Here is a 21,018-nt window from a genome sequence, read left to right as displayed (position 1 = left end):
ACACACACACCCTGCTGCAGCCATAGTACACACACACACACAACCTGCTGCAGCCATAGTACACACACACACACAGCCTGCTGCAGCCATAGCACACACACACACAGCCTGCTGCAGCCATTACACACACACACACAGCCTGCTGCAGCCATAGCGCACACACACACACACACACACAGCCTGCTGCAGCAATAGCATACACACACAGCCTGCTGCAGCCATAGTACACACACACACACACACACACACAGCCTGCTGCAGCCATAGTACACACACACACACACACACACAACCTGCTGCAGCCATAGTACACACACACACACACACACACAACCTGCTGCAGCCATAGCATACACACACAGACTGCCTCAGCCATAGCATACACACACACACACAGCCTGCTGCAGCCATAGCATACACACACAGCCTGCTGCAGCCATATCATACACACACACACAGCCTGCTGCAGCCATAGCATACACACACAGCCTGCTGCAGCCATATCATACACACACACACTGCCTGCTGCAGCCATATCATACACACACACACTGCCTGCTGCAGCCATATCATACACACACACACACACTGCCTGCTGCAGCCATATTATACACACACACACTGCCTGCTGCAGCCATATCATACACACACACACTGCCTGCTGCAGCCATATCATACACACACACACACCGCCTGCTGCAGCCATATCATACACACACACAGCCTGCTGCAGCCATATCATACACACACACACAGCCTGCTGCAGCCATATCATACACACACACACAGCCTGCTGCAGCCATATCATACACACACACACACACACACACAGCCTGCTGCAGCCATAGCATACACACACACACACACACAGCCTGCTGCAGCCATAGCATACACACACACACACACACACACACACACACACACACACACACAGCCTGCTGCAGCCATAGCACACACAGACACAGCCTGCTGCAGCCATTACACACACACACACACAGCCTGCTGCAGCCATATCATACACACACACACACAGCCTGCTGCAGCCATAGCATACACACACACACACACACACACACAGCCTGCTGCAGCCATAGCATACACACACAGCCTGCTGCAGCCATTACACACAGACACAGCCTGCTGCAGCCATTACACACAGACACAGCCTGCTGCAGCCATTACACACACACACACACACACAGCCTGCTGCAGCCATATCATACACACACACAGCCTGCTGCAGCCATAGCATACACACACACACACAGCCTGCTGCAGCCATAGCATACACACACAGCCTGCTGCAGCCATAGCACACACAGACACAGCCTGCTGCAGCCATTACACACACACACACACAGCCTGCTGCAGCCATAGCATACACACACACACACAAACCTGCTGCAGCCATAGCATACACACACACACACAAACCTGCTGCAGCCATAGCGCACTAAAGAAAAACACACAATCTTCTCCCAGAGAGAAAACACCACACTGAGGACAGAAGTCACGGCAATATCTCATTATCTTCAATATCGGCAATATCTTCATATTACACTGCTGCTCATATACAATCATCCAGCATCAAGGAAGAGAACATCATCTCCTCGAACACCCTTATCTAATAGGGCCAGTGCTTTATTACAGATATATTTCCCCCGACCACCCTGATCTAATAGGGCCAGTGCTTTATTACAGATATATTTCCCCCGACCACCCTCATCTAATAGGGCCAGTGCTTTATTACTGATATATTTCCCCCGACCACCCTCATCTAATAGGGCCAGTGCTTGATTACTGATATATTTTTCCCGACCACCCTCATCTAATAGGGCCAGTGCTTTATTACTGATATATTTCCCCCGACCACCCTCATCTAATAGGGCCAGTGCTTGATTACTGATATATTTTTCCCGACCACCCTCATCTAATAGGACCAGTGCTTTATTACTGATATATTTCCCCCGACCACCCTCATCTAATAGGGCCAGTGCTTTATTACGGATATATTTTTCCCGACCACCCTCATCTAATAGGACCAGTGCTTTATTACTGATATATTTCCCCCGACCACCCTCATCTAATAGGGCCAGTGCTTTATTACGGATATATTTTTCCTGACCACCCTCATCTAATAGGACCAGTGCTTTATTACTGATATATTTCCCCCGACCACCCTGATCTAATAGGGCCAGTGCTTTATTACGGATATATTTTTCCCGACCACCCTCATCTAATAGGACCAGTGCTTTATTACAGATATATTTCCCCGACCACCCTCATCTAATGGGACCTGTGCTTTATTACAGATATATTTCCCCCGACCACCCTCATCTAATAGGGTCAGTGCTTTATTACGGATATATTTCCCCCGACCACCCTCATCTAATAGGGTCAGTGCTTTATTACGGATATATTTTTCCCGACCACCCTCATCTAATAGGATCAGTGCTTTATTACAGATATATTTCCCCCGACCACCCTCATCTAATAGGGCCAGTATTTTATTACTGATATATTTCCCCCGACCACTCTCATCTAATAGGGCCAGTGCTTTATTACGGATATATTTCCCCCGACCACCCTCATCTAATAGGGCCAGTGCTTGATTACTGATATATTTTTCCCGACCACCCTCATCTAATAGGACCAGTGCTTTATTACTGATATATTTGCCCCGACCACCCTCATCTAATAGGGCCAGTGCTTTATTACTGATATATTTCCCCCGACCACCCTCATCTAATAGGACCAGTGCTTTATTACAGATATATTTCCCCGACCACCCTCATCTAATGGGACCTGTGCTTTATTACAGATATATTTCCCCCGACCACCCTCATCTAATAGGGTCAGTGCTTTCTTACGGATATATTTCCCCCGACCACCCTCATCTAATAGGGTCAGTGCTTTATTACGGATATATTTTTCCCGACCACCCTCATCTAATAGGGTCAGTGCTTTATTACAGATATATTTCCCCCGACCACCCTCATCTAATAGGGCCAGTGCTTTATTACTGATATATTTCCCCCGACCACTCTCATCTAATAGGGCCAGTGCTTTATTACGGATATATTTCCCCCGACCACCCTCATCTAATAGGGCCAGTGCTTGATTACTGATATATTTTTCCCGACCACCCTCATCTAATAGGACCAGTGCTTTATTACTGATATATTTCCCCCGACCACCCTCATCTAATAGGGCCAGTGCTTTATTACGGATATATTTTTCCTGACCACCCTCATCTAATAGGACCAGTGCTTTATTACTGATATATTTCCCCCGACCACCCTCATCTAATAGGGCCAGTGCTTTATTACGGATATATTTTTCCCGACCACCCTCATCTAATAGGACCAGTGCTTTATTACAGATATATTTCCCCGACCACCCTCATCTAATGGGACCTGTGCTTTATTACAGATATATTTCCCCCGACCACCCTCATCTAATAGGGTCAGTGCTTTATTACGGATATATTTTTCCCGACCACCCTCATCTAATAGGACCAGTGCTTTATTACAGATATATTTCCCCGACCACCCTCATCTAATGGGACCTGTGCTTTATTACAGATATATTTCCCCGACCACCCTCATCTAATAGGGTCAGTGCTTTATTACTGATATATTTTCCCCGACTACCCATCTAATAGGGCCAGTGCTTTATTACTGATATATTTTCCCCGACTACCCATCTAATAGGGCCAGTGCTTTATTACTGATATATTTCCCCCGACTACCCTCATCTAATAGGGCCAGTGCTTTATTACTGATATATTTCCCCCGACCACCCTCATCTAATAGGGCCAGTGCTTTATTACTGATATATTTCCCCCGACCACTCTCATCTAATAGGGCCAGTGCTTTATTACGGATATATTTCCCCCGACCACTCTCATCTAATAGGGCCAGTGCTTTATTACGGATATGTGGAGGAAATGTCATTCGATCGATAGAACATAAAATATAAGACTTACTATGAAAACTCAATTATAAAATTTTTAAAGATTTTTTTAGAGCTTGAGTCGGTACATTTTTTCCATCTCCAGCCACAACTACCCCCCGACTCCAAAGCCCTGGCATATACACCGGGTAGTGGTGGTGGTATATAGGCAACTGTCCAGTATGTACAATGTGTGGCGGTTATATAGGTGACGGTACAGTATGTACACCAGGTGGTGGTGGAGCATATATACTTTATATCTAGTAGTCGGAGGGCATATAGATGACTGTACAGTGTATACACCTTATGGTGGTAGTGGGTAGATAGGTGACAGTATAGTATATACACCAGATAGTGATGGAGGATATATAGCTGACAGTACAGCTAGTGGTGGGGGTATGTAGGTGACATTACAGTATATACACTGGGTGGTAGAGGATATATAGGTGACAGTGCAGTGTATAAATCTGGGGGTTATATAGGTGACAGTACAATGTATACACCTGGTGGTGGTGCGAGGTATATAGGTGACGGTACAATGTATACACTGGGTGGTGGGTGTGCAGTATAGGTGACACTACAGTTTCTAAACCAGGATACAGTGGGGATAGAAAATAATACGCTTTAGCTATCCAGGCTGGAAGGAGGGTATGTACATATACTATACGCGGTAGTCGGGGGGGTATATCCATATACTATACGCGGTAGTCGGGGGGGTATATCCATATACTATACGCGGTAGTCGGGGGGGTATATCCATATACTATACGCGGTAGCCGGGGGGGGGGGGGGGGGGGGGGGGGGGTATATCCATATACTATACACGGTAGTCGGGGGGGGTGCGTACATATACTATACGCGGTAGTCGGGGGGGTATATCCATATACTATACGCGGTAGTCGGGGGGGGGGTATATACATATACTATACACGGTAGTCGGGGGTATATACATATACTATACACGGTAGTCGGGGGTGTATATACATATAGTATACACGGTAGTCGGGGGTGTATATACATATAGTATACACGGTAGTCGGGGGTGTATATACATATAGTATACACGGTAGTCGGGGGTGTATATACATATAGTATACACGGAAGTCGGGGGTGTATATACATATAGTATACACGGTAGTCGGGGGTGTATATACATATAGTATACACGGTAGTCGGGGGTGTATATACATATAGTATACACGGTAGTCGGGGGTGTATATACATATAGTATACACGGTAGTCGGGGGTGTATATACATATAGTATACACGGTAGTCGGGGGGGGGGGTATATACATATAGTATACACGGTGGTCGGGGGGGTATATACATATAGTATACACGGTGGTCGGGGGGGTATATACATATAGTATACACGGTAGTCGGGGGTGTATATACATATAGTATACACGGTAGTCGGGGGGGGGGGGGGGTATATACATATAGTATACACGGTAGTCGGGGGGGTATATACATATACTATACACTGTAGTCGGGGGATTCGGTCACAGACACTATGAGAAGTTTGCCCGGTGTCCGGGAATCTGAGGCCGCTGGTGACAGCCCTGCCCCGGTAGCCGCCGTGAAGTTAGCAGCCCCCCATCCCCCACAGCCGGTCTCGCTCCTCCCGGTACAGGGCCGGGCCCGGTCGCCCCTGGGGGCGCTGTACTCACGGAGCAGCTGCCGATCCCTCCGCTCCGCGGCTCCTTTATCCCCGCACCGAACACTCCGCCATTTTCCTTGCTGTTTATTTAAATGGCAAACACTCCCCGGGCAGGGAAAGTTCCGTCCTACCGCGGGGACTCTTGGGAGCTGTAGTCCAGAGAGCCACTGCGCCTGCCTGTCTGCCAGGGGCGTGGACTACATCCCCCAGCATGCCGCGCGGCGCCGCCCGCAGCACCAGGGGGACAATGAAGCCTGGTGCTCAGCACTGGGGGGCTATTTATAGTAGGATGGAGGGGGAGGGGGCGGGCGGCTCCCCTCAGGTGAACTCCGGGCCACAGACTGCGGCTCACCGGGGACCACCACACTATATACAGGGTATAGCATCATGTCTGCTGACAGCTGCCCCTGCTAAGAGGTTCTGAGGCAGCTGCAGTATATATATATATGTCATCAGGACTACACCCCTATACAGACAGCTGCCCCTGCTAAGAGGTTCTGAGGCAGCTGCAGTATATAAGTATATGTCATCAGGACTACACCCCTATACAGACAGCTGCCCCTGCTAAGAGGTTCTGAGGCAGCTGCAGTGTATATATATATATATATATATATATATATATATATATATATATATATATATAATGTCATCAGGACTACACCCCTTATAGAGGCAGCTGCCCCCTGCTAAAAGAGGTTCTGAGGCAGCTGCAGTGTATGTCATCAGGACTACACCCCCTATACTGACAGCTGCCCCCTGCTAAGAGGTTCTGAGGCAGCTGCAGTATATATGTATATGTCATCAGGACTACACCCCTATACTGACAGCTGCCCCCTGCTAAGAGGTTCTGAGGCAGCTGCAGTATATATGTATATGTCATCAGGACTACACCCCTATACAGACAGCTGCCCCTGCTAAGAGGTTCTGAGGCAGCTGCAGTATATATGTATATGTCATCAGGACTACACCCCCTATACTGACAGCTGCCCCTGCTAAGAGGTTCTGAGGCAGCTGCAGTATATATGATCATGACTACACCCCAGATAAATTCGGCTGATCCAGAGAAGTCACACACTGATCAGTGCTGGGGTGTGATACATGTGACTAGACCCCTCGCACATGATCCCTCCTATTACATTGACTCAGGGTGATGATTTGGGGTCGGTCCTGCCTCCTATTACATTGGCTCAGGGTGATGGTTTGGGGGTCGGTCCTGCCTCCTATTACATTGGCTCAGGGTGATGATTTGGGGCCGGTCCTGCCTCCTATTACATTGGCTCAGGGTGATGATTTGGGGTCGGTCCTGCCTCCTATTACATTGGCTCAGGGTGATGATTTGGGGTCGGTCCTGCCTCCTATTACATTGGCTCGGGGTGATGATTTGGGGTCGGTCCTGCCTCCTATTACATTGGCTCAGGGTGATGATTTGGGGTCGGTCCTGCCTCCATACATTGGCTTAGGGTGATGAATTCACTTCGGTCCTGCCTCCTATTACATTGGCTCAGGGTGATGATTTGGGGTCGGTCCTGCCTCCTATTACATTGGCTCGGGGTGATGATTTGGGGTCGGTCCTGCCTCCTATTACATTGGCTCAGGGTGATGATTTGGGGTCGGTCCTGCCTCCTATTACATTGGCTCAGGGTGATGATTTAGGGTCGGTCCTGCCTCCTATTACATTGGCTCAGGGTGATGATTTGGGGTCGGTCCTGCCTCCTATTACATTGGCTCAGGGTGAACATTTCGGTTCGGTCCTGCCTCCTATTACATTGGGTCAGGGTGATGATTTGGGGTCGGTCCTGCCTCCTATTACATTGGCTCAGGGTGATGAATTCAGTTCGGTCCTGCCTCCTATTACATTGGCTCAGGGTGATGATTTGGGGTCGGTCCTGCCTCCTATTACATTGGCTCAGGGTGATGATTTGGGGTCGGTCCTGCCTCCTATTACATTGGCTCGGGGTGATGATTTGGGGTCGGTCCTGCCTCCTATTACATTGGCTCAGGGTGATGATTTGGGGTCGGTCCTGCCTCCTATTACATTGGCTCAGGGGGATTTGGGGTCGGTCCTGCCTCCTATTACATTGGCTCAGGGTGATGATTTGGGGTCGGTCCTGCCTCCTATTACATTGGCTCAGGGTGATGATTTCGGTTCAGTCCTGCCTCCTATTACATTGGCTCAGGGTGATGATTTGGGGTTGGTCCTGCCTCCTATTACATTGGCTCAGGGTGATGATTTGGGGGTCGTTCCTGCCTCCTATTACATTGGCTCAGGGTGATGATTTCCGTTCGGTCCTGCCTCCTATTACATTGGCTTAGGGTGATGATTTGGGGTTGGTCCTGCCTCCTATTACATTGGCTCAGGGTGATGATCTCTGGTCGGTCCTGCCTCCTATTACATTGGCTCAGGGTGATGATTTGGGGTCGGTCCTGCCTCCTATTACATTGGCTCAGGGTGATGATCTCTGGTCGGTCCTGCCTCCTGTTACATTGGCTTAGGGTGATGATTTAGGGTCGGGCCTGCCTCCTATTACATTGGCTCAGGGTGATGATCTCCGGTCGGTCCTGTCTCCTATTACATTGGCTCAGGGTGATGATGTCAGGTCGGTCCTGCCTCCTATTACATTGGCTCAGGGTGATGATTTCGGGTCGGTCCTGCCTCCTATTACATTGGCTTAGGGTGATGATTTGGGGTCGGTCCTGCCTCCTATTACATTGGCTCAGGGTGATGATTTGGGGTCGGTCCTACCTCCATGCATTGGCTCAGGATGATGATCTCCGTTCGGTCCTGCCTCTTATTACATTGGCTCAGGGTGATAATTTCTGTTTGGTCCTGCCTCCTATTACATTGGCTTAGGGTGATGATTTGGGGTCGGTCCTGCCTCCTATTACATTGGCTCAGGGTGATGATTTGGGGTCGGTCCTGCCTCCATGCATTGGCTCAGGGTGATGATCTCCGTTCGGTCCTGCCTCCTATTACATTGGCTCAGGGTGATGATTTCGGTTCGGTCCTGCCTCCTATTACATTGGGTCAGGGTGATGATTTGGGGTCGGTCTTGCCTCCTATTACATTGGCTCAGGGTGATGGTTTGGGGGTCGGTCCTGCCTCCTATTACATTGGCTCAGAGTGATGATTTCGGTTCGGTCCTGCCTCCTATTAAGTTGGCTCAGGGTGATGATCTCTGGTCGGTCCTGCCTCCTATTACATTGACTCAGGGTGATGATTTCGGTTCGGTCCTGCCTCCTATTACATTGGCTCAGGGTGATGATCTCTGGTCGGTCCTGCCTCCTATTACATTGACTCAGGGTGATGATTTCGGTTCGGTCCTGCCTCCTATTACATTGGCTCAGGGTGATGATTTGGGGTCGGTCCTGCCTCCTATTTCATTGGATCAGGGTGATGATTTGGGGTCGGTCCTGCCTCCTATTACATTGGCTCAGGGTGATGATTTCGGGTCGGTCCTGCCTCCTATTAAGTTGGCTCAGGGTGATGATTTTGGTTCGGTCCTGCCTCCTATTACATTGGCTCAGGGTGATGATTTCATTGGCTCAGGGTGATGATTTCGGGTCGGTCCTGCTTCTGATAACATTGGCTCAGGGTGATGATTTCGGTTCGGTCCTGCCTCCTATTAAGTTGGCTCAGGGTGATGATCTCTGGTCGGTCCTGCCTCCTATTACATTGGCTCAGGGTGATGATTTCGGTTCGGTCCTGCCTCCTATTACATTGGCTCAGGGTGATGATTTGGGGTCGGTCCTGCCTCCTATTTCATTGGCTCAGGGTGATGATTTGGGGTCGGTCCTGTCTCCTATTACATTGGCTCAGGGTGATGATTTCGGGTCGGTCCTGCCTCCTATTAAGTTGGCTCAGGGTGATGATTTTGGTTCGGTCCTGCCTCCTATTACATTGGCTCAGGGTGATGATTTCATTGGCTCAGGGTGATGATTTGGGGTCGGTCCTGCTTCTGATAACATTGGCTCAGGGTGATGATTTGGGGTCGGTCCTGCCTCCTATTACATTGGCTCAGGGTGATGATTTGGGGCCGGTCCTGCCTCCTATTACATTGGCTCAGGGTGATGATCTCTGGTCGGTCCTGCCTCCTATTACATTGGCTCAGGGTGATGATCTCTGGTCGGTCCTGCCTCCTATTACATTGACTCAGGGTGATGATCTCTGGTCGGCCCTGCCTCCTATTACATTGGCTCAGGGTGATGATTTCGGTTCGGTCCTGCCTCCTATTACATTGGGTCAGGGTGATGATTTGGGGTCGGTCTTGCCTCCTATTACATTGGCTCAGGGTGATGGTTTGGGGGTCGGTCCTGCCTCCTATTACATTGGCTCAGAGTGATGATTTCGGTTCGGTCCTGCCTCCTATTAAGTTGGCTCAGGGTGATGATCTCTGGTCGGTCCTGCCTCCTATTACATTGACTCAGGGTGATGATTTCGGTTCGGTCCTGCCTCCTATTACATTGGCTCAGGGTGATGATCTCTGGTCGGTCCTGCCTCCTATTACATTGACTCAGGGTGATGATTTCGGTTCGGTCCTGCCTCCTATTACATTGGCTCAGGGTGATGATTTGGGGTCGGTCCTGCCTCCTATTTCATTGGCTCAGGGTGATGATTTGGGGTCGGTCCTGCCTCCTATTACATTGGCTCAGGGTGATGATTTCGGGCTGGTCCTGCCTCCTATTAAGTTGGCTCAGGGTGATGATTTTGGTTCGGTCCTGCCTCCTATTACATTGGCTCAGGGTGATGATTTCATTGGCTCAGGGTGATGATTTCGGGTCGGTCCTGCTTCTGATAACATTGGCTCAGGGTGATGATTTCGGTTCGGTCCTGCCTCCTATTAAGTTGGCTCAGGGTGATGATCTCTGGTCGGTCCTGCCTCCTATTACATTGGCTCAGGGTGATGATTTCGGTTCGGTCCTGCCTCCTATTACATTGGCTCAGGGTGATGATTTGGGGTCGGTCCTGCCTCCTATTACATTGGCTCAGGGTGATGATTTGGGGTCGGTCCTGCCTCCTATTACATTGGCTCAGGGTGATGATTTCGGGTCGGTCCTGCCTCCTATTAAGTTGGCTCAGGGTGATGATTTTGGTTCGGTCCTGCCTCCTATTACATTGGCTCAGGGTGATGATTTCATTGGCTCAGGGTGATGATTTGGGGTCGGTCCTGCTTCTGATAACATTGGCTCAGGGTGATGATTTGGGGTCGGTCCTGCTTCTGATAACATTGGCTCAGGGTGATGATTTGGGGCCGGTCCTGCCTCCTATTACATTGGCTCAGGGTGATGATCTCTGGTCGGTCCTGCCTCCTATTACATTGGCTCAGGGTGATGATCTCTGGTCGGTCCTGCCTCCTATTACATTGGCTCAGGGTGATGATCTCTGGTCGGCCCTGCCTCCTATTACATTGGCTCAGGGTGATGATGTCAGGTCGGTCCTGCCTCCTATTACATTGGCTCAGGGTGATGATTTCGGTTCGGTCCTGCCTCCTATTACATTGGCTCAGGGTGATGATTTGGGGTTGGTCCTGCCTCCTATTACATTGGCTCAGGGTGATGATTTGGGGGTCGTTCCTGCCTCCTATTACATTGGCTCAGGGTGATGATTTCTGTTCGGTCCTGCCTCCTATTACATTGGCTCAGGGTGATGATGTCAGGTCGGTCCTGCCTCCTATTACATTGGCTTAGGGTGATGATTTGGGGTCGGTCCTGCCTCCTATTACATTGGCTCAGGGTGATGATCTCTGGTCGGTCCTGCCTCCTGTTACATTGGCTTAGGGTGATGATTTAGGGTCGGGCCTGCCTCCTATTACATTGGCTCAGGATGATGATCTCCGTTCGGTCCTGCCTCTTATTACATTGGCTCAGGGTGATAATTTCTGTTTGGTCCTGCCTCCTATTACATTGGCTTAGGGTGATGATTTGGGGTCGGTCCTGCCTCCTATTACATTGGCTCAGGGTGATGATTTGGGGTCGGTCCTGCCTCCATGCATTGGCTCAGGGTGATGATCTCCGTTCGGTCCTGCCTCCTATTACATTTGCTCAGGGTGATGATTTCGGGTCGGTCCTGCCTCCTATTACATTGGCTCAGGGTGATGATTTCGGGTCCGGCCTGCCTCCTATTACATTGGCTCAGGGTTATGATTTCTGGTCGGTCCTGCCTCCTATTACATTGGCTCAGGGTGATGATTTGGGGTAGGTTCTGCCTCCTATTACATTGGCTCAGAGTGATGATTTCGGTTCGGTCCTGCCTCCTATTAAGTTGGCTCAGGGTGATGATCTCTGGTCGGTCCTGCCTCCTATTACATTGACTCAGGGTGATGATTTCGGTTCGGTCCTGCCTCCTATTACATTGGCTCAGGGTGATGATCTCTGGTCGGTCCTGCCTCCTATTACATTGACTCAGGGTGATGATTTCGGTTCGGTCCTGCCTCCTATTACATTGGCTCAGGGTGATGATTTGGGGTCGGTCCTGCCTCCTATTACATTGGCTCAGGGTGATGATTTGGGGTCGGTCCTGCCTCCTATTACATTGGCTCAGGGTGATGATTTCGGGCTGGTCCTGCCTCCTATTAAGTTGGCTCAGGGTGATGATTTTGGTTCGGTCCTGCCTCCTATTACATTGGCTCAGGGTGATGATTTCATTGGCTCAGGGTGATGATTTGGGGTCGGTCCTGCTTCTGATAACATTGGCTCAGGGTGATGATTTCGGTTCGGTCCTGCCTCCTATTAAGTTGGCTCAGGGTGATGATCTCTGGTCGGTCCTGCCTCCTATTACATTGGCTCAGGGTGATGATTTCGGTTCGGTCCTGCCTCCTATTACATTGGCTCAGGGTGATGATTTGGGGTCGGTCCTGCCTCCTATTTCATTGGCTCAGGGTGATGATTTGGGGTCGGTCCTGCCTCCTATTACATTGGCTCAGGGTGATGATTTCGGGTCGGTCCTGCCTCCTATTAAGTTGGCTCAGGGTGATGATTTTGGTTCGGTCCTGCCTCCTATTACATTGGCTCAGGGTGATGATTTCATTGGCTCAGGGTGATGATTTGGGGTCGGTCCTGCTTCTGATAACATTGGCTCAGGGTGATGATTTGGGGTCGGTCCTGCCTCCTATTACATTGGCTCAGGGTGATGATTTGGGGCCGGTCCTGCCTCCTATTACATTGGCTCAGGGTGATGATCTCTGGTCGGTCCTGCCTCCTATTACATTGGCTCAGGGTGATGATCTCTGGTCGGTCCTGCCTCCTATTACATTGACTCAGGGTGATGATCTCTGGTCGGCCCTGCCTCCTATTACATTGGCTCAGGGTGATGATGTCAGGTCGGTCCTGCCTCCTATTACATTGGCTCAGGGTGATGATTTCGGTTCGGTCCTGCCTCCTATTACATTGGCTCAGGGTGATGATTTGGGGTTGGTCCTGCCTCCTATTACATTGGCTCAGGGTGATGATTTGGGGGTCGTTCCTGCCTCCTATTACATTGGCTCAGGGTGATGATTTCTGTTCGGTCCTGCCTCCTATTACATTGGCTTAGGGTGATGATTTGGGGTTGGTCCTGCCTCCTATTACATTGGCTCAGGGTGATGATCTCTGGTCGGTCCTGCCTCCTATTACATTGGCTCAGGGTGATGATTTGGGGTCGGTCCTGCCTCCTATTACATTGGCTCAGGGTGATGATCTCTGGTCGGTCCTGCCTCCTGTTACATTGGCTTAGGGTGATGATTTAGGGTCGGGCCTGCCTCCTATTACATTGGCTCAGGGTGATGATCTCCGGTCGGTCCTGTCTCCTATTACATTGGCTCAGGGTGATGATGTCAGGTCGGTCCTGCCTCCTATTACATTGGCTTAGGGTGAAGATTTCGGGTCGGTCCTGCCTCCTATTACATTGGCTTAGGGTGATGATTTGGGGTCGGTCCTGCCTCCTATTACATTGGCTCAGGGTGATGATTTGGGGTCGGTCCTACCTCCATGCATTGGCTCAGGATGATGATCTCCGTTCGGTCCTGCCTCTTATTACATTGGCTCAGGGTGATAATTTCTGTTTGGTCCTGCCTCCTATTACATTGGCTTAGGGTGATGATTTGGGGTCGGTCCTGCCTCCTATTACATTGGCTCAGGGTGATGATTTGGGGTCGGTCCTGCCTCCATGCATTGGCTCAGGGTGATGATCTCCGTTCGGTCCTGCCTCCTATTACATTTGCTCAGGGTGATGATTTCGGGTCGGTCCTGCCTCCTATTACATTGGCTCAGGGTGATGATTTCGGGTCCGGCCTGCCTCCTATTACATTGGCTCAGGGTTATGATTTCTGGTCGGTCCTGCCTCCTATTACATTGGCTCAGGGTGATGATTTGGGGTAGGTTCTGCCTCCTATTACATTGGCTCAGGGTGATGATTTCGGGTCGGTCCTGCCTCCTATTACATTGGCTCAGGGTGAAGATTTTGGGTCGGTCCTGCCTCCTATTACATTGGCTCAGGGTGAAGATTTCGGGTCGGTCCTGCTTCTGATTACATTGGCTTAGGGTGATGATTTTGCTTGGTGCAGCAACCTATTAGGCTGGGTTCACACTGCGTTTTTGCAATCGTTTTTTTTCATCCGTTTTTTTGCAAAAAAACAGATGAAAAAAACAAATGTATTTGTGTGCATCCGTTTTGATCCGTTGTTCCTTTGACTTCCATTGTAAAAAAAATGGATCAAAACGGATCTGGTTTTTTTCACGGACGCAAAAACGTAGCTGACACTATTTTTGTGTCTGTTAAAAAAAACGGATCCGTTTTGATCCGTTTTTTTTACAATGGAAGTCAATGGAAAAACGGATGCACACAAATGCATCCGTTTTTTGCAAAAAATGGATGAAAAAAACGGATTGCAAAAACACAGTGTGAACCCAGCCTTACATTGGCTTATGGTAATGATTTTGGGCCGGTCTTGCACCCTATTAGATTGGCTCAGGGTGATGATTTCGGTTCGGTCCTGCCTCCTATTACGTTGGCTCAGGGTGATGATTTGGGGTCGGTCCTGCCTCCTATTACATTGGCTCAGGGTGATGATTTGGGGTCGGTCCTGCCTCCTATTACATTGGCTTAGGGTGATGATCTTTGGTCGGTCCGGCCTCCTGTTACATTGGCTCAGGGTGATGATTTCGGGTCGGTCCTGCCTCCTATTACATTGGCTCAGGGTGATGATTTCGGGTCGGTCCTGCCTCCTATTACATTGGGTCAGGGTGATGGTTTGGGGTCGGTCCTGCCTCCTATTACATTGGCTCAGGGTGATGATCTCCGTTCGGTCCTGCCTCCTATTACATTGGCTCAGGGTGATGATTTCGGTTCGGTCCTGCCTCCTATTACATTGGGTCAGGGTGATGATTTGGGGTCGGTCTTGCCTCCTATTACATTGGCTCAGGGTGATGGTTTGGGGGTCGGTCCTGCCTCCTATTACATTGGCTCAGAGTGATGATTTCGGTTCGGTCCTGCCTCCTATTAAGTTGGCTCAGGGTGATGATCTCTGGTCGGTCCTGCCTCCTATTACATTGACTCAGGGTGATGATTTCGGTTCGGTCCTGCCTCCTATTACATTGGCTCAGGGTGATGATCTCTGGTCGGTCCTGCCTCCTATTACATTGGCTCAGGGTGATGATTTCGGTTCGGTCCTGCCTCCTATTACATTGGCTCAGGGTGATGATTTGGGGTCGGTCCTGCCTCCTATTTCATTGGATCAGGGTGATGATTTGGGGTCGGTCCTGCCTCCTATTAAGTTGGCTCAGGGTGATGATTTTGGTTCGGTCCTGCCTCCTATTACATTGGCTCAGGGTGATGATTTCATTGGCTCAGGGTGATGATTTCGGGTCGGTCCTGCTTCTGATAACATTGGCTCAGGGTGATGATTTCGGTTCGGTCCTGCCTCCTATTAAGTTGGCTCAGGGTGATGATCTCTGGTCGGTCCTGCCTCCTATTACATTGGCTCAGGGTGATGATTTCGGTTCGGTCCTGCCTCCTATTACATTGGCTCAGGGTGATGATTTGGGGTCGGTCCTGCCTCCTATTTCATTGGCTCAGGGTGATGATTTGGGGTCGGTCCTGTCTCCTATTACATTGGCTCAGGGTGATGATTTCGGGTCGGTCCTGCCTCCTATTAAGTTGGCTCAGGGTGATGATTTTGGTTCGGTCCTGCCTCCTATTACATTGGCTCAGGGTGATGATTTCATTGGCTCAGGGTGATGATTTGGGGTCGGTCCTGCTTCTGATAACATTGGCTCAGGGTGATGATTTGGGGTCGGTCCTGCCTCCTATTACATTGGCTCAGGGTGATGATTTGGGGCCGGTCCTGCCTCCTATTACATTGGCTCAGGGTGATGATCTCTGGTCGGTCCTGCCTCCTATTACATTGGCTCAGGGTGATGATCTCTGGTCGGTCCTGCCTCCTATTACATTGACTCAGGGTGATGATCTCTGGTCGGCCCTGCCTCCTATTACATTGGCTCAGGGTGATGATTTCGGTTCGGTCCTGCCTCCTATTACATTGGCTCAGGGTGATGATTTGGGGTTGGTCCTGCTTCTGATTACATTGGCTCAGGGTGATGATCTCTGGTCGGTCCTGCCTCCTATTACATTGGCTCAGGGTGGTGATGATTTCGGTTCGGTCCTGCCTCCTATTACATTGGCTCGGGGTGATGATCTCTGGTCGGTCCTGCCTCCTATTACATTGGCTCAGGGTGATGATTTGGGGTCGGTCCTGCCTCCTATTACATTGGCTCAGGGTGATGATTTGGGGTCGGTCCTGCCTCCTATTACATTGGCTCAGGGTGATGATTTGGGGTCGGTCCTGCCTCCTATTACATTGGCTCAGGGTGATGATCTCCGTTCGGTCCTGCCTTCTATTACATTGGCTCAGGGTGATGATTTGGTGTCGGTCCTGCCTTCTGTTACATTGGCTCAGGGTGATGATTTCGGGTCGGTCCTGCCTCCTATTACATTGGCTCAGGGTGATGATTTGGGGTCGGTCCTGCCTCCTATTACATTGGCTCAGGGTGATGATTTCGGGTCGGTCCTGCCTCCTATTACATTGGGTCAGGGTGATGGTTTGGGGTCAGTCCTGCCTCCTATTACATTGGCTCAGGGTGATGATCTCCGTTCGGTCCTGCCTCCTATTACATTGGCTCAGGGTGATGATTTCGGTTCGGTCCTGCCTCCTATTACATTGGGTCAGGGTGATGATTTGGGGTCGGTCTTGCCTCCTATTACATTGGCTCAGGGTGATGGTTTGGGGGTCGGTCCTGCCTCCTATTACATTGGCTCAGGGTGATGATCTCCGTTCGGTCCTGCCTCCTATTACATTGGCTCAGAGTGATGATTTCGGTTCGGTCCTGCCTCCTATTAAGTTGGCTCAGGGTGATGATCTCTGGTCGGTCCTGCCTCCTATTACATTGACTCAGGGTGATGATTTCGGTTCGGTCCTGCCTCCAATTACATTGGCTCAGGGTGATGATCTCTGGTCGGTCCTGCCTCCTATTACATTGACTCAGGGTGATGATTTCGGTTCGGTCCTGCCTCCTATTACATTGGCTCAGGGTGATGATTTGGGGTCGGTCCTGCCTCCTATTTCATTGGCTCAGGGTGATGATTTGGGGTCGGTCCTGCCTCCTATTACATTGGCTCAGGGTGATGATTTCGGGTCGGTCCTGCCTCCTATTAAGTTGGCTCAGGGTGATGATTTTGGTTCGGTCCTGCCTCCTATTACATTGGCTCAGGGTGATGATTTCATTGGCTCAGGGTGATGATTTCGGGTCGGTCCTGCTTCTGATAACATTGGCTCAGGGTGATGATTTCGGTTCGGTCCTGCCTCCTATTAAGTTGGCTCAGGGTGATGATCTCTGGTCGGTCCTGCCTCCTATTACATTGGCTCAGGGTGATGATTTCGGTTCGGTCCTGCCTCCTATTACATTGGCTCAGGGTGATGATTTGGGGTCGGTCCTGCCTCCTATTTCATTGGCTCAGGGTGATGATTTGGGGTCGGTCCTGCCTCCTATTACATTGGCTCAGGGTGATGATTTCGGGTCGGTCCTGCCTCCTATTACATTGGCTCAGGGTGATGATTTTGGTTCGGTCCTGCCTCCTATTACATTGGCTCAGGGTGATGATTTCATTGGCTCAGGGTGATGATTTGGGGTCGGTCCTGCTTCTGATAACATTGGCTCAAGGTGATGATTTGGGGTCGGTCCTGCCTCCTATTACATTGGCTCAGGGTGATGATTTGGGGCCGGTCCTGCCTCCTATTACATTGGCTCAGGGTGATGATCTCTGGTCGGTCCTGCCTCCTATTACATTGGCTCAGGGTGATGATCTCTGGTCGGTCCTGCCTCCTATTACATTGACTCAGGGTGATGATCTCTGGTCGGCCCTGCCTCCTATTACATTGGCTCAGGGTGATGATGTCAGGTCGGTCCTGCCTCCTATTACATTGGCTCAGGGTGATGATTTCGGTTCGGTCCTGCCTCCTATTACATTGGCTCAGGGTGATGATTTGGGGTTGGTCCTGCTTCTGATTACATTGGCTCAGGGTGATGATCTCTGGTCGGTCCTGCCTCCTATTACATTGGCTCAGGGTGGTGATGATTTCGGTTCGGTCCTGCCTCCTATTACATTGGCTCGGGGTGATGATCTCTGGTCGGTCCTGCCTCCTATTACATTGGCTCAGGGTGATGATTTGGGGTTGGTCCTGCCTCCTATTACATTGGCTCAGGGTGATGATTTGGGGTCGGTCCTGCCTCCTATTACATTGGCTCAGGGTGATGATTTGGGGTCGGTCCTGCCTCCTATTACATTGGCTCAGGGTGATGATCTCCGTTCGGTCCTGCCTTCTATTACATTGGCTCAGGGTGATGATTTGGTGTCGGTCCTGCCTTCTGTTACATTGGCTCAGGGTGATGATTTCGGGTCGGTCCTGCCTCCTATTACATTGGCTCAGGGTGATGATTTCGGTTCGGTCCTGCCTTTTATTACATTGGCTCAGGGTGATGATTTGGGGTTGGTCCTGCTTCTGATTACATTGGCTCAGGGTGATGATTTGGGGTTGGTCCTGCTTCTGATTACATTGGCTCAGGGTGATGATCTCTGGTCGGTCCTGCCTCCTATTACATTGGCTCAGGGTGGTGATGATTTTGGTTCGGTCCTGCCTCCTATTACATTGGCTCGGGGTGATGATTTCTGGTCGGTCCTGCCTCCTATTACATTGGCTCAGGGTGATGATTTGGGGTCGGTCCTGCCTCCTATTACATTGGCTCAGGGTGATTTGGGGTCGGTCCTGCTTCTGATTACATTGGCTCAGGGTGATGATTTGGGGTCGGTCCTGCCTCCTATTACATTGGCTCAGGGTGATGATTTGGGGTCGGTCCTGCCTCCTATTACATTGGCTCAGGGTGATTTGGGGTCGGTCCTGCTTCTGATTACATTGGCTCGGGGTGATGATTTGGGGCCGGTCCTGCCTCCTATTACATTGGCTCAGGGTGATGATCTCTGGTCGGTCCTGCCTCCTATTACATTGGCTCAGGGTGATGATTTGGGGTCGGTCCTGCCTCCTATTACATTGGCTTAGGGTGATGATTTGGGGCCGGTCCTGGCTCCTATTACATTGGATCAGGGTGATGGTTTGGGGGTCGGTCCTGCCTCCTATTACATTGGCTCAGGGTGATGATCTCTGGTCGGTCCTGCCTTCTATTACATTGGCTCAGGGTGATGATTTGGGGTCGGTCCTGCCTCCTATTACATTGGCTCAGGGTGATGATTTGGGGTCGGTCCTGCCTCCTATTACATTGGCTCAGGGTGATGATTTGGGGCCGGTCCTGGCTCCTATTACATTAACTCAGGGTTATGATTTCGGTTCGGTCCTGCCTCCTATTACATTGGCTCAGGGTGGTGATTTGGGGTCGGTCCTGCCTCCTATTACATTGGCTCAGGGTGATGATTTGGGGTCGGTCCTGCCTTCTATTACATTGGCTCAGGGTGATGATTTGGGGCCGGTCCTGGCTCCTATTACATTGGCTCAGGGTTATGATTTCGGTTCGGTCCTGGCTCCTATTACATTGGCTCAGGGTGATGATCTCTGGTCGGTCCTGCCTTCTATTACATTGGCTCAGGGTGATGATTTGGGGTCGGTCCTGCCTCCTATTACATTGGCTCAGGGTGATGATCTCTGGTCGGTCCTGCCTCCTATTACATTGACTCAGGGTGATGATTTCGGGTCGGTCCTGCCTCCTATTACATTGACTCAGGGTGATGATTTCGGGTCGGTCCTGCCTCCTATTACATTGGCTCAGGGTGATGATTTCGGGTCGGTCCTGCCTCCTATTACATTGGCTCAGGGTGATGATCTCTGGTCGGTCCTGCCTCCTATTACATTGGCTCAGGGTGATGATTTGGGGTTGGTCCTGCTTCTGATTACATTGGCTTAGGGTGATGATTTTGCTTGGTGCATCCAAAAAATGGATGAAAAAAACGGATTGCAAAAACGCAGTGTGAACTCAGCCTTACATTGGCTTATGGTAATGATTTTGGGCCGGTCTTGCACCCTATTAGATTGGTTCATGGTGAGGTTTCATCTTATCAGGCCGCATTCTGTGATTTTTGTAGTAGTATACACCTCTCTGAAACTTTGTTAAATGAAACAATAAGATCCCTGACAACTGGTACGATAAACGCTGCACTTCATCTGCTGGAAAAGTGTGAAATATTAATGAATGCGGTGGCTGTCACTGTGTATACTAAGTGATAGTCACAACCAGGAGCGGGGAGGAAAGAGGCGTAATATGAGGCTGATGACAAGAGAGCGGAGAAGGGATTACGGAGGGTAATGTCTGCCACATCTATGGGCGCGATGTTGATATCTGCTGCCCACAGTTTATCCATAACCTAGTGGGAGAGTTTCACACAATCATCTATTAAAGGTTCAATAAAGGTTTCAGCTTATCCACAATCCTGATGGGTAAAATGCACTTTATCAATATACCCTAACTTTCTTAGGAACAGTGCTTAAAGGGGCAGAAGCTAACACAAACATATACTTAAAAGGACATTTCTTGGGCAATTTGTCGACAATCCTGGGAGGATCACACAGGAAAACAAAAATTCCCAGGGTATGGGGGTTTGTATAATGGCGGTCTTATGTCAGTAAAGCTTAAAGGGGATTTCCAATTTGCTGAATAAGTCTAGGAAAATTGCACAGTAATGCAGACTGTATGGTCATGCTGGGAGCTGTAGTTTACCTGGGTTGCAGGCCACTACAGACTGCTGTGACTATGCAGGAGGTTAGCTGAGCAGCTGCTATTAGGAGTAAAGATCAGTACACATTTCCTTCCGGGGTTGGGATCAGCAGCCCAATGCTCCCCAATACTATGCCGTGTCTATGTATATGGCACG

General features: G+C 50.0%; 1 protein-coding gene across 3 annotated transcripts in view; it reads right to left on the bottom strand.

The window, feature by feature from the left end:
• NCOA3 (nuclear receptor coactivator 3) overlaps positions 1-21,018 on the bottom strand; it is an 86,083-nt gene that overhangs the window by 33,478 nt on the left and 31,587 nt on the right. For 2 of the 3 annotated variants that reach the window (XM_069953909.1, XM_069953911.1), the window contains exon 1: positions 5,626-5,716. The exons of the other annotated variant lie outside the window; for it this stretch is intronic. The gene's annotated coding sequence lies outside the window, so the exon portion shown is untranslated. Of the gene's footprint in view, positions 1-5,625; positions 5,717-21,018 lie in introns of those variants that run through there. 3 annotated transcript variants of the gene reach the window in all.

The sequence above is a fragment of the Dendropsophus ebraccatus genome, chromosome 14 (genome assembly GCF_027789765.1).
Source record: "Dendropsophus ebraccatus isolate aDenEbr1 chromosome 14, aDenEbr1.pat, whole genome shotgun sequence".
Classification (NCBI taxonomy): Eukaryota; Metazoa; Chordata; class Amphibia; order Anura; family Hylidae; genus Dendropsophus; species Dendropsophus ebraccatus.
Note: the sequence above shows the minus strand (reverse complement) of the source record. Positions and strands in the feature narration are given on the sequence as shown.